The following is an 11379-nucleotide window of genomic DNA, read 5'->3' as shown; positions in this document are numbered from 1 at the left end:
CAGTGGTGGAGCCCCTGCCTAGAATCCCCCAGTGAGGGGCTGGGGCGTGACTCGGTGGTAGAGCCCCTGCCTAGAATCCCCCAGTGAGGGGCTGGGGCGTGGCTCAGTGGTAGAGCCCCTGCCTAGAATCCCCCAGTGAGGGGCTGGGGCGTGGCTCAGTGGTAGAGTGCTTCTCTAGGATGCATAAGGCTCCAGATTTAATCACCAGTGCATAAATTAATAAATCCTATGCTAAGCACGATGGCACAGGCGTGTAATCGCAGACTAGAGAGACAGACAGAAGGATCATGCTTTTCATGGCCAGCTTGGGCTATCAAATCCTCCTAAATGAAAAGTCAAAACAAACAAAACACAGTCCACAGGTCACTGTTACTGTCCTCTCTGTCGTCTGAGGTGAATGTTCTTTCAGAATGCAGAAAGAAACCTACCAAACTGATCAAGAAAACACAAAAAGCTCAGCTGTAAAATGAAACTGATATCCGTAAGACACTCATTTCACAGATGAGGGAATACAAGAGGTCGTAAGCCCCGCCCCCGACGTTCAGTTCCAGGTAAGCTCCGCCCTAGACGCTCAGTTGCAGGGTTACACCAGGGGCATGAGGATGGAATTTGGTCAATCACCATGACGCGCCCACTAGCTGGGCAAGCTTCCATCTGCTCGTCTGACAGTGGAAGAGAAGCACTCGCAGGATACCGAGGTCCACTGCCTGGGGAGCACTCTGGCATGAAGTTGCATGCAATGTATCTTTTGCCCGTGGAAGCCTTTGACAGTCTTTAAATGGTGCGCTTGACATGACGGACTCGGGCCACCTTGAATGGCTACAGATCTTGTCTTTAGAGTCCAATGTATTGCAAGAGCCTTGCTTGTAATGTATCTCCTGCCCGCGGAAGCCTTTGACAAACTTTAAATGTGTGACATGTATCCTATAAAAGGAATCCGCACACCATCAAACTGCACAGCCCCCACTGGCTCTTACAACAGATTCTTCTCCTGCAATGGAGACGAAGAAGCGCTACTCAGGGCAGAAGATAATGGATCTTCACAGGGAATCCTCACCCAAGATTTAAACTCAGGGGGAAAAAAAATGTGTGCCGTGATTTCCAGGGGGTGTGCGACCTGCTTGGTGAGTTTGAGGCCAGTAAGACTCCGTCTCCAGACACAGGGGGACAGGGCGAGGGACACAGTTGCCCTCATACCCACAAATGGGCACAGGAATGATGTATATACACCCAACCCAAACTAAATATATTAATATCAGGTTTTGAGTTTTTGTTTTGTTTTGAGACAGGGTCTCACTATGTAGCCCAGGCTGTCCTGGAACTTGCTCTGTAGACCAGGTTGCCTCAAACTCTCAGAGATCCACCTGCCTCTGTATCCCCAAGTGCTAGGATTAAGGATGTTAACTCTGCTGGGCTTGTATTAATATAACTTTAAAGGCTAGGCTCAAGAAAAGCATCCACACTAATTGGTAATAGTCTATCCTTTTGAGAGGTCTCCCTCTGGAACCTAGAGTGATTTAACCTGCCTTGGTCCTCCTGCCTCAGCCATCCAAGTGCTGGGATTTCAGTGTTGTGTGGCCCAAGAAGACACAAACACTTTGTGTGTTGTTGGAAGCTTCCTGTGTGGTAGTAATGCCGGGGACCCCTCACCCCACCTCCTCAGGTTCTCACAGCTCCGGCAGCTCCTCACCCGCCAGGAAGCCAACGGTGCTAATATGTTCCTGGAGGTTTGAGGCAGAAGGGAGGCAGGACAATTGAGAAGGCATTAACCTGACGAATTGTGTGTGCGCGAGCTGTATATCTGAGAAGTGCTTATTAGAGAGACACGAAAATGAGGCTGGAATTTTGCTTGTTTGTCTGAGACGAAGCTAAGTTTCCCTTGGTCTTTAATGGGCTAAAAAAAAAAAAAATGGGTGAGATGTTCAAATGTAGGCGTAAAATAAAAGACACATCTAGACATGGGCAAATTATCAGGAGGAGACGGTGACAGTTGTATCCCCCTCCACTCCGTCTGAATGTGCTCCCCAGAAACAAGAGGGTCCTCAAATGTTTCCTATCCCCTCCAGCTACCTTGAGCCTTTCTCTCCACACACCTCTCCCATGAAGGCACAATGTCAGCCCTGACCAGGTAACTACCAGACGGGACCTGCCTTTCTCACGTCTAAGAACCCCTGAGTCAACCTTGATTCTCCCCTAAAGCATTATCGATTTATCAGCTCTCTAACCTCAAGCCTGCCAAGTCCATCTTCTGTTTGTTGTTTGAGATAGGAACTCATGGTGTAGCCCAGGCTAGCCTAGAACTCAAGATCCTCTTACCTCTGCCTCCTGAGTGCTGCGGTGCCAGGCACAGGCCACCGGGGGATGGCTACAGATCTTGTGTTCAGAGCCAAACGACAGGCGAGGTCTCTCAGGAAGAGACAGTCACTTGCTGGGGGTCAGCACCTGCCACCTGCCTTCAAGTCCCTCATATCAGGCTGCATTCCTACAAGATGGTGGCTTCTGGGAAAAAAGCCTTTGAGTTGGGCTCTGTGTCCCTGCTCCTACCCAGTGAATACTTTTTCAAGTGGCTGCAGGATGCTGAGAGACGTGATCATAGCAGAGGATACTGATGACTACGCAAGGAGATTCCAGGAAGGATGATGTCATTTCTGTGCCTAAACCAACACAGGCAGCACACGGCACACAGTAGGCTCTTAATAATTACATATCCAGGAATACATGGGCACTGCTTTGTCACCCCTGGGGTAGGGTACTGGGTAGACCCAACAAGATGTGCTGACAGAGCTGAGGAAATGTTCAACATTCCTTACAAACATGAGAACCCAGGTTCAATCCTCAGAAGTCACATAAAATCCAGGGGTGGTGGCTCCTGCTTGCAGTCCCAGTGCTAGGGGGATTAACACCCCCCACCAAGCTGAACACCCAGGAGGTTTGTGAGTTTGGGGCCAGCCTGGGCTACAAAGTGAGACTGCATCTTAAAGAAATAAAACAGTATAGCATTTTCCAAATAGATGCTTGGGAATGTGAGGTGGTCCAGACAAAAGCAGCTGGGTTTTAAGAGGGGGGGGGCAGTGTCTACCTGTTTGCTTTATGCACAGTTTGGCCAGGAATCCATGTTTCGTCCTGTGCTTCGGAACACACTCACCCTCCTGGGAATCTGAGTGTGAAGGGTGCAGCCCAGAGAGAGTTGGTCCCTCTCCGGCTTGGAAATGACAGCGGTGGAAGCAAGATCCAGGCAGGCAGTCACTTGGGGGAACCAGTGCTTCACGAGCACTGTGGGATGTTGACAGCACCGGGCTTGCAGCTCTCTCATGAGCCCACAGTGCTCTCAGCTTTTCCCAGGACTACGTCTGGAGCAGTTACACAGAGCAACAGTGCTCAAGGCCTGAAGAGAAGGGGCCACAGGCCTGTGCCTTTCTATTTATAGCTCTGGCTATGCTCAACTCCGCCAGAGCAGACAGCTGGTTTGTCCCCGCCCAGCAGGGGGCGCTCTGTGGTCCCAGTGCTGCCATTGTGGCTATGTAGAGCTTGACAGCACCTCTTGGCAGTCAGTGGAGTTGAAGGAGAGACCAAGTGACTCCAGCACAGGCTGGGGATGTGGCTCAGTGGCAGACTGCTTCCCTAACAGGTATGAACTCCTTCCTGCGTTCCATGCCTAGGACTGCATAGACCCGGCGTGATGGCGCACACCTGTAATCCTAGCACTTGGAAGGAAGAGGCAGGAGGATCAGAAGTTTAAGGTTATCCTCAGCTGAGCAAGCCTGGGCTACAAGAGACCCTGCCTTAAAGGTGAGAGAGCAGCTGGAGAGAAGGCTCAGCAGGTAAAAGCACTTGCCACCAAAAGCCTGAGTTTGATCTCAGGACCCAGTGTGATGGAAGGAGAGAACTGACAACTGGACCCTGGGAGCTGTCGTCTGACCTCCACAGGGACACCATGACATGTACCCAAGTGCAAGCATGCGTGTGCACATTCTCTCTCTCTCTCTCTCTCTCTCTCTCTCTCTCACACACACACACACACACACACACACACACACACACGCACACACGTAATAAAAATGAAGAAACTCAGGTACAGATCCCACGTCCCCACAGGGACAGCTGGCAGTCACCTGCACAGTCATAGGCCCTTGAAGACTGTCACTCAAAGTTTGGCAAGAGCAGCTAGTTAATCAGGCCAGGTGACCGTGACATCTATGCTTCGGAGGCTCACGCCCACCTCCTCTCTCCCAAAGGGACTTGGCACCTGGACAGGAGGGTGTCCCTAACTCCATCTACCTCTGAGGGCTGTGGGGGAACATTCAGGACCTGTTTCCAGTGTCAGTGGCTCATGCCTGCTCGGTAACAAGTGGTCAGAGCAAGAGAGAAGCCAGGAATCCCCTCCTAGGCCTCACCCCACACCTCCCTCCAGCTCTCCTCCTCCAGCCTTTGTGACGTCACTGCTGTTGCCATGGGAACCCTGTCAGCCCGAGCTGGATGACTTCACATGCGGGTGGGGAGCTCCTGAGCCATAGGTCTCAAGGCAGAGTTCTCCAGCAATCAGCCAAATGGCAAAAGAATCATTGAACCACTGGGTAGCTGGGTTTTAAGGCAAGGGCTCCACCCACTCCACCCATGCCTGGAACAGGAGCGGGGGTGGGGGGTGGAGCAGAGCCACTTTCTCTCTCTCCGTGAAGGTAGAAGAGGAAGAATAAGGGACCCATGCCCTCCTGGGCTGCCTGAGGATCCACAGTGTCAGCAGCTTCAGGACTCAGTTTGCCTTCCCAGAAAATGGGAATGAGCCTCCCCTAACATGCTGATCTGTCACCAAGGACCGCACAGTACTAAATCCTGTCCAGACCGGCCTGTGACTTATCCTGTAGGAATCACAGTTAGGGGCTTCCAGAAGATTCTCCTAAACCCAAAGCTTCTGCCCAAGAACCCCAGCCGGCCCTGCCCACTCTGGGAAGCCCCTCCCTTGTAACTCCCTAGCACCAGCCGAGATCTCCCGACACCTGCTCTAGGCCTCACCAGGACACACTGCTGGGGTTGCCATGGGGACGAGCAGGGGGAGCAAGTGCGGGGCGCACACAGCTGCGCGTGAGCACACGGGATGGGGAAGCACACTTCCGTGGATATTTGACTCTCTCCATGGTCATAGGGGTAGCGGCCCCACCGGGTGACTGTATAAGTTACAGCGATGCACACACTATGCACGGGGTCTGCTAGCACACGTGTTCGTGCCCTCATAAGAGACGTGGCTCCCCTGGCGCACACAGGCAGGCTGGGCACACACCACTGGGGCCCTACCAGCCTTTGGCACCCAAGGCCGATGCATCTGCCCAGACAGAGAATCCAGGCCTCCCTGGAACCTCCTCGGGACACATCACTTCTATGTAGTCAGGCTCCCCTGGATTCGGAAAGAATCCTCCAGCCATAACCAGCTCCAAGCCTGGGTGCCGCATCCCTGAAGCTTCTGCGACCCCACAAGGAAGAAGAAGCCACATGTGCTCCAAGCTAGACCCCCCCCAGAAGGGAGTCTGCTTTCCTGGGTACTCTATATACCCCCAAGCAGGGTCCACGGTGACCTCCCGAGTACCTTTTACATCATGAGTGCTGGGATGACAGGCGCGTGCCACCGTGCTGGGTTAATGCTGTGTTCTCCCCATTGCCTAGACAACAAGACTGAGGTTCAGAGTAAATCGTCCAGGCTGCACGGTGCAGACAAGGAGGCCACACAGGCCCTCACTAGCATCTCTGCTCTATGCCCAGAGCAGAGGGAAGAAGCCTGAAGCCGCTCGAGCCCCTCCTGGCTTCTACCTTCTTCAGCTTTGGCGCTCAGGAAACCAGCCTTTCTAGCTTCCAATTAAGGAAACAAGCCCAGAGAAGGAAAGTAACTCGACCAAGGTCACAGAGCCCCGAGAAAATCTTACAGGAGCTGGTGGGGGTTGAGAAGCAGGCGCTGGGGGGGAGGGAGGGCTCTAGAGGGCCCTCCCCCCAGCTTCCAGCCAGAGGAAGCAGCCGCGGGCGGGGGCGGGCAGGCAGGCAGGTCACCCGCCCAGCTTCCTGCCTCTGTCTTTGCATCTGATACATTCAATGAAGACCAGAAGCCTCCTAATACAATTTAGAGCCCCGTGGCCGCAGCCGCCTCTAATGATTAGCTCGGATTTTTCTTGGCTGTCTCTTTGAGACTCCATGCAAATGAGCCTCCTCCTCCTCCCAGCCCAGTCCCTCCTCCTGGCCCCTAGGACGGACAACGAATGGATGTCTAAGACTAAGGGAAACCTCAAACCTCCCAGCAGCCCAGCCTGTGCCTACAGCCCTCACCGTGCTGAGAGCCCTGGAAACCTAGCCCATGCAGGAGCGCCGGCTGATGCTATTCAGACCCCGGGGTCCCTTGCATAAAGGAGTAGGGGGGCGGCTAGAACATAATATTCTTAAGAAGCTGAAGGGTCCCTAAGGGGCAGCTCATAACCAGTTTCCACTTTTGAGGGTGGGGAGGCGATGGGGCTCAGCTGGTAGAGGGCTTGCTTAGCAAGCGATGAAGGCCTGGGCTCTATTCCCAGCACCACATAAACCCAGTGTAATAACAAATGCCTGTCATCTAGCACCAGAAGGCTATCCCAAGGTACTTAAGGAGTTTGGGGTAGCCTGGGCTACATGAGTTTTTTGTTTTTTTGTTTTTTTTTTGTTTTGTTTTGTTTTGTTTTTTAAGAGCAAAGGCATTGGTAGGCATGGGGAAACTGAGGCCCAGAATCAAGACCTGACTTGTCCGAGGTCAAGACTCAGGAGCATCTCAGCTGGGTCAGTGAGGTTGCACACAGCACTCTAGAAATTCCATCAGTCACCCCACCCCATTCTGCATGACACAACAGCCCTGCCAGGGGCCTGGCGGACAGACACCACTCGTGGAGAATGCAGAATCGGCCTTTAAATACCTCAGCGATTTCATGCCCTGCCGTCTCCCATTCCCGAGCTGCCCGAGGCACCGGGCCGAGAGGCTGGGACCTAATGAGCTGTGAAGGTCTATTTTTCAAAGTTAAACATCTCCCAGGCTCCCTGGCCCAGCCTTTAGACACAGCCTAGCAACACTCCTATGCCAAGTCAAGATAGGCTCTTCAGGAGGCCATCCTCTGAGATCCCACCATGTCTGCATCCATCACCACCCACAGATGCTGCCCGAAGCGCTATGCCAGTAGTTGACTTGTGGGACAGAGAGACAGGGGGTGGACAAGGCTGGAGATGCAGAGGCAAACTCTGGGAGCAGTGGCTCCCAGCCCAACACAGCCTTCAGAGGCATCCATTTTAACCTCATGCTATACAAATGCACGTGGAGGTGTCCCCTAAAGTGAGGGACCAAAAGATTCCAATTCCGATCTATCATGGTCTATCCTGCATCAGGGACCCAGTAGGTGGTCAGGAAATGGCTGTGCCCAGGAGAAAGGCAGCCTTGGCTTCAGACCAGTAGTGGTCACAACACAGGGAGATGCCAGACCTGGTCTATGAGGGCACAAACTGGGCTCTTGCCTTCAGGAATCAGTTGCTCCATTCAAATCCAGGCCCAGTCAGGTCCCCCATCTCAGGAGGATATGTGGGGAGGAATTTGGAGGTAGGCTCGAGACTCACCACAGTGACTACAGACCCTGACAGCTCGCTTAAGACACTTCTCTGGGCTTCAGGTCTCCATAGGCCATTTGGTGACATTAGTTACTGATTCGTTTGAAGGAATTCTACTTTTAAACTTCTAAGCATGGTGATGCTATTAGGCCCTGTGAGGATATAAGCATTTTCCATCCAATGAGCCATCACCATCCTCTCTCCCTCCCACCATCTAGCCATCCTTTAGCATGGGTGCACACATGATCTATGTTTGCTATTCGCCATCTGCTCACCCACACTCCTACCTATGCATCCACTCACCCATCCATCCACTCATTCAACTATCCATCCATCCATCCATCCATCCATTCATCCATTAAACCATCTGTCCTCTACCCACTCCTCCACTCATTCAACCATCCACCCACTCATCTATTCAACCATCTATCCACCCACTCATCCATTCACTCAACTGTCCATTCCATCCATCCATTAAACCATCTGTTCTTCCACCAACTCCTCCATTTATTCAACCATCTATCCACTCAATCACCTGTCCATCCACCCACTTGTCTATTCACTCAACCATCTACCCACTCATCCACTCATTCAATATCTATCCATCCATTCAATCATCCATTCAACCATCCATCCATCTATCCACCTACTCATCCACTCATTCACCCATCCATTCATCCACCCTTCCACCCACTCATCCATTTACCAATCTACTCACTCATGAATCCATCCATCCACCTAAGCACCCATCTATCCTCTCGTCCATTCATTCACCCATGCATCCATTCATTCATTCATTCATCCACATCCATCCATTCATTTGCCCATGCATCTATTCATTCATCCATGCATCCATTCATCCATTCACCCAGTCATCCATTCATTCATTCACCCAGTCATCCATTCATTCATCCATCCTCTCAACCACAACTCCATTCAGACAAGCGTAAATCTATCAATAAATGTATCTGCCCACAGGTAAATGGAATACAACATGGGATATAACATAATTGGACTCTATCCACATAGACAGCATAACAAGATCTCACATATACTCCTGGACAGAACACGTGCAGCACACGATTCCACATAGGTCATGTACAAAGTCCTTAAGATGACATGTGGTTCAAAATCAGGGTTCTTGCTCCTGAGGAGGAGAGAAGGGCGGGGACAAGAGAGACGTGGAGGAAGGTTTCCAAGAGGGGGGCCATACTTTACTTCTGAGTTTGGGTGATTCTCACATGACGTTCACCCTGTGGTATACATGGGACTGTATATAGTGCTTTTTAAAAACTTTTCTTTAAAATTATTTTACGTGTGTGTGTGTGTGTGTGTGTGTGTGTGTGTGCACATGCCATGGTACATGCATGGAGGTCAGAGAGCAAGAGTCAGTTCTCTCTGTCCACTGTGTGGGTTCTGGAGATTGAACTCGGGTTGTCAGGATTTGCTGCAAGCACCTTTATCTGCTGAGCCGTCTCAGGGGCCCACTATCACTTTATCACTGTTTGTCTGCGGGGGTGGGAAGGCACACATGTGCCACGGTGGGCCTGTGGAGGTCAGAAGACAACATGCAGAAGTGGGTTCTCTCCTTCCACCATGTGGGTCCTGAGGACCAGCTTCAGCTTCTCAGGCTTGGCAGGAAACGCCCTTACCTGTTGACCCAAACGTGTAGTATAGACTGCAAAATCTTTTCTTCAAAACCAAGCTTGGCTGGGTGTCACAGGGCACATCTGTAATCTGAGGTAGGCGGACCCCAGGCTGGACAGAGCCCAGTAGACAAGCCCTTTGCTGTGGGCAGATGGGTGGGTAGGCTAAGATCCCCAGCATCCATACAAAAGCTGGGCATGGTGGCACGTGTCTGCAACCCCGACACAGAAAGGGCGGAGACAGAAGAATGCTGGAGGCTCACTGGCCCTCTAGTCCAGGTGAATTGGTGAGCTCTTGGTTCAGTGTGAGACCTTGCCTTAAAGAATAAGGTGGAGAGAGATTAAGGGAGTGATGGAGGAAGACATCCAACACTGACCTCAGGTTTCCACACATGCATGGGAACACACACACATGCACACACATGTGCATACACACTTAAACCCCAGCTGTAAAACTGGTCAGAACTCTCAACCATGATCATTTCAGCATCCTAGAAATGAACGAGAGGCTTATTTGGGGAAAAGCAGTGACTGTGGATATCACATGGACCTATGCTGCTCTTCCCCAGAACTGCCTCTGCCTCCCCACTTGGCTGATGCAGTGTTTAAACAGGATTGCACTGAGCAGGCAAGGAGAATTTACAAGCCAGAGGCTAATTTAATTTGGAGCAGAAGGCACAAAACTCTGCTGGACAGGAAAGTACGGTAGCCTTGGAGTTGGCAGAGGGAAAGCAACATAGCTGCTAAGCTGGAACTGAGACCCTGACAGGGACAGGGACAAACCAGAGACTTCAGTCACACAGAGACACAATCTCTCTCCATACAGCTGACTGATGGACACCTATGTGGGGAAGCAGAGGCCCACGGAGAGAGTGCGGGTGCCACGCATGTCTGGCAGGAAGCAACAGCTGAGGGAGACACAAAAGCTAATTGATCTTCCGTGTACCCTCAAACTCACATGCATGTCAGCCATGGAGATTGACAGGCCCCAGACGGGCCACACACAACCTCTATGGAGATTGACAGGCCCCAGACAGGCCACAGAACCTCCAACGGGTCCCTTACTGAGAACAAAGCTGGGCTGACACAGAGTGGGTCCTATAAAGTGAGAAATGGAGAAGAGGAAGGGGCGAGAGAAGGATGGGAGAGATGTAAAGAGAGAGGAGAGGAGATGAGAAAAGAGGGGAGGGGAAGAGAAGGAATGGGGAGGAGGAAGAAGATGAGGAGGATGAATAGGAAAAGAAAACATTAATGAAGCAGGAAACAAAGAAAATGAAGGGAGAGAAAGGGAGGAGAAGGGGGGAAGGAAGGGGAAAAGGTGAGGGAGGAGAAGGAGGAGGGGAAGGTAGGAGGGGTGAGGGAGGAGGAGGCGGGCAAGGGAGGAGGGGTGAGGAAGGAGGAGGAGAAGGAAGGAGGGGTGAGGGAGGAGAAGGAGGAGGGGAAGGGAGGAAGGGTGAGGGAGGAGAAGGAGGAGGGGAAGGGAGGAGGGGTGAGGGAGGAGAAGGAGGAGGGGAAGGGAGGAGGGGTGAGGGAGGAGAAGGAGGAGGGGAAGAGAGGAAGGGTGAGGGAGAGGAAGGAGGAGGAGAAGGAAGGAGGGGTGAGGGAGGAGAAGGAGGAGGGGAAGGAAGGAGGGGTGAGGGAGGAGAAGGAGGAGGGGAAGGGAGGAGGGGTGAGGGAGGAGAAGGGGTAGGGGAGAATAGAAGGAAGAGAAGAGAAAAAGACAAACAAGGACACAGAATTAGAATTGGGAAAGCAAGGAGGAGAAACAACAGAGAAATTAGTGGCCACACATCAGAGGGAGTCTATTCCACAGCTTTAGTCCAATTAAGTTACTAAACAAACAATAAAAACAGAAGCATAAAATGCCAACACTAACAACTCTCCAAGGAAAACCTCAGAATCTACATCCACTCTGGGACAATTGTCCATTTTCAATACAAAATTACACAACAGACAAAAGCAGGAAGAATGACCCCTACTGAGAAAAAAACACAACAGTAAATAAAAGACATTATAGAAAGTCCCCATATAGGCCGGGCACGGTGGCGCACGCCTTTAATCCCAGCACTCGGGAGGCAGAGGCAGGCGGATTTCTGAGTTCGAGGCCAGCCTGGTCTATAAAGTGAGTTCCAGGACA

At 51.8% G+C, this 11379-nt stretch overlaps 1 protein-coding gene across 3 annotated transcripts in view; it reads right to left on the bottom strand.

Moving 5' to 3' along the window:
• Positions 1 to 11379, bottom strand: part of Elfn1 (extracellular leucine rich repeat and fibronectin type III domain containing 1) — a 66010-nt gene that overhangs the window by 36407 nt on the left and 18224 nt on the right. The window lies entirely within an intron of this gene.

This window comes from Mus pahari, chromosome 23, assembly GCF_900095145.1.
Source record: "Mus pahari chromosome 23, PAHARI_EIJ_v1.1, whole genome shotgun sequence".
Lineage (NCBI taxonomy): Eukaryota > Metazoa > Chordata > Mammalia > Rodentia > Muridae > Mus > Mus pahari.
The sequence above is the reverse complement of the archived record's forward strand: the minus strand, read 5'-3'. Positions and strand labels throughout refer to the sequence as shown.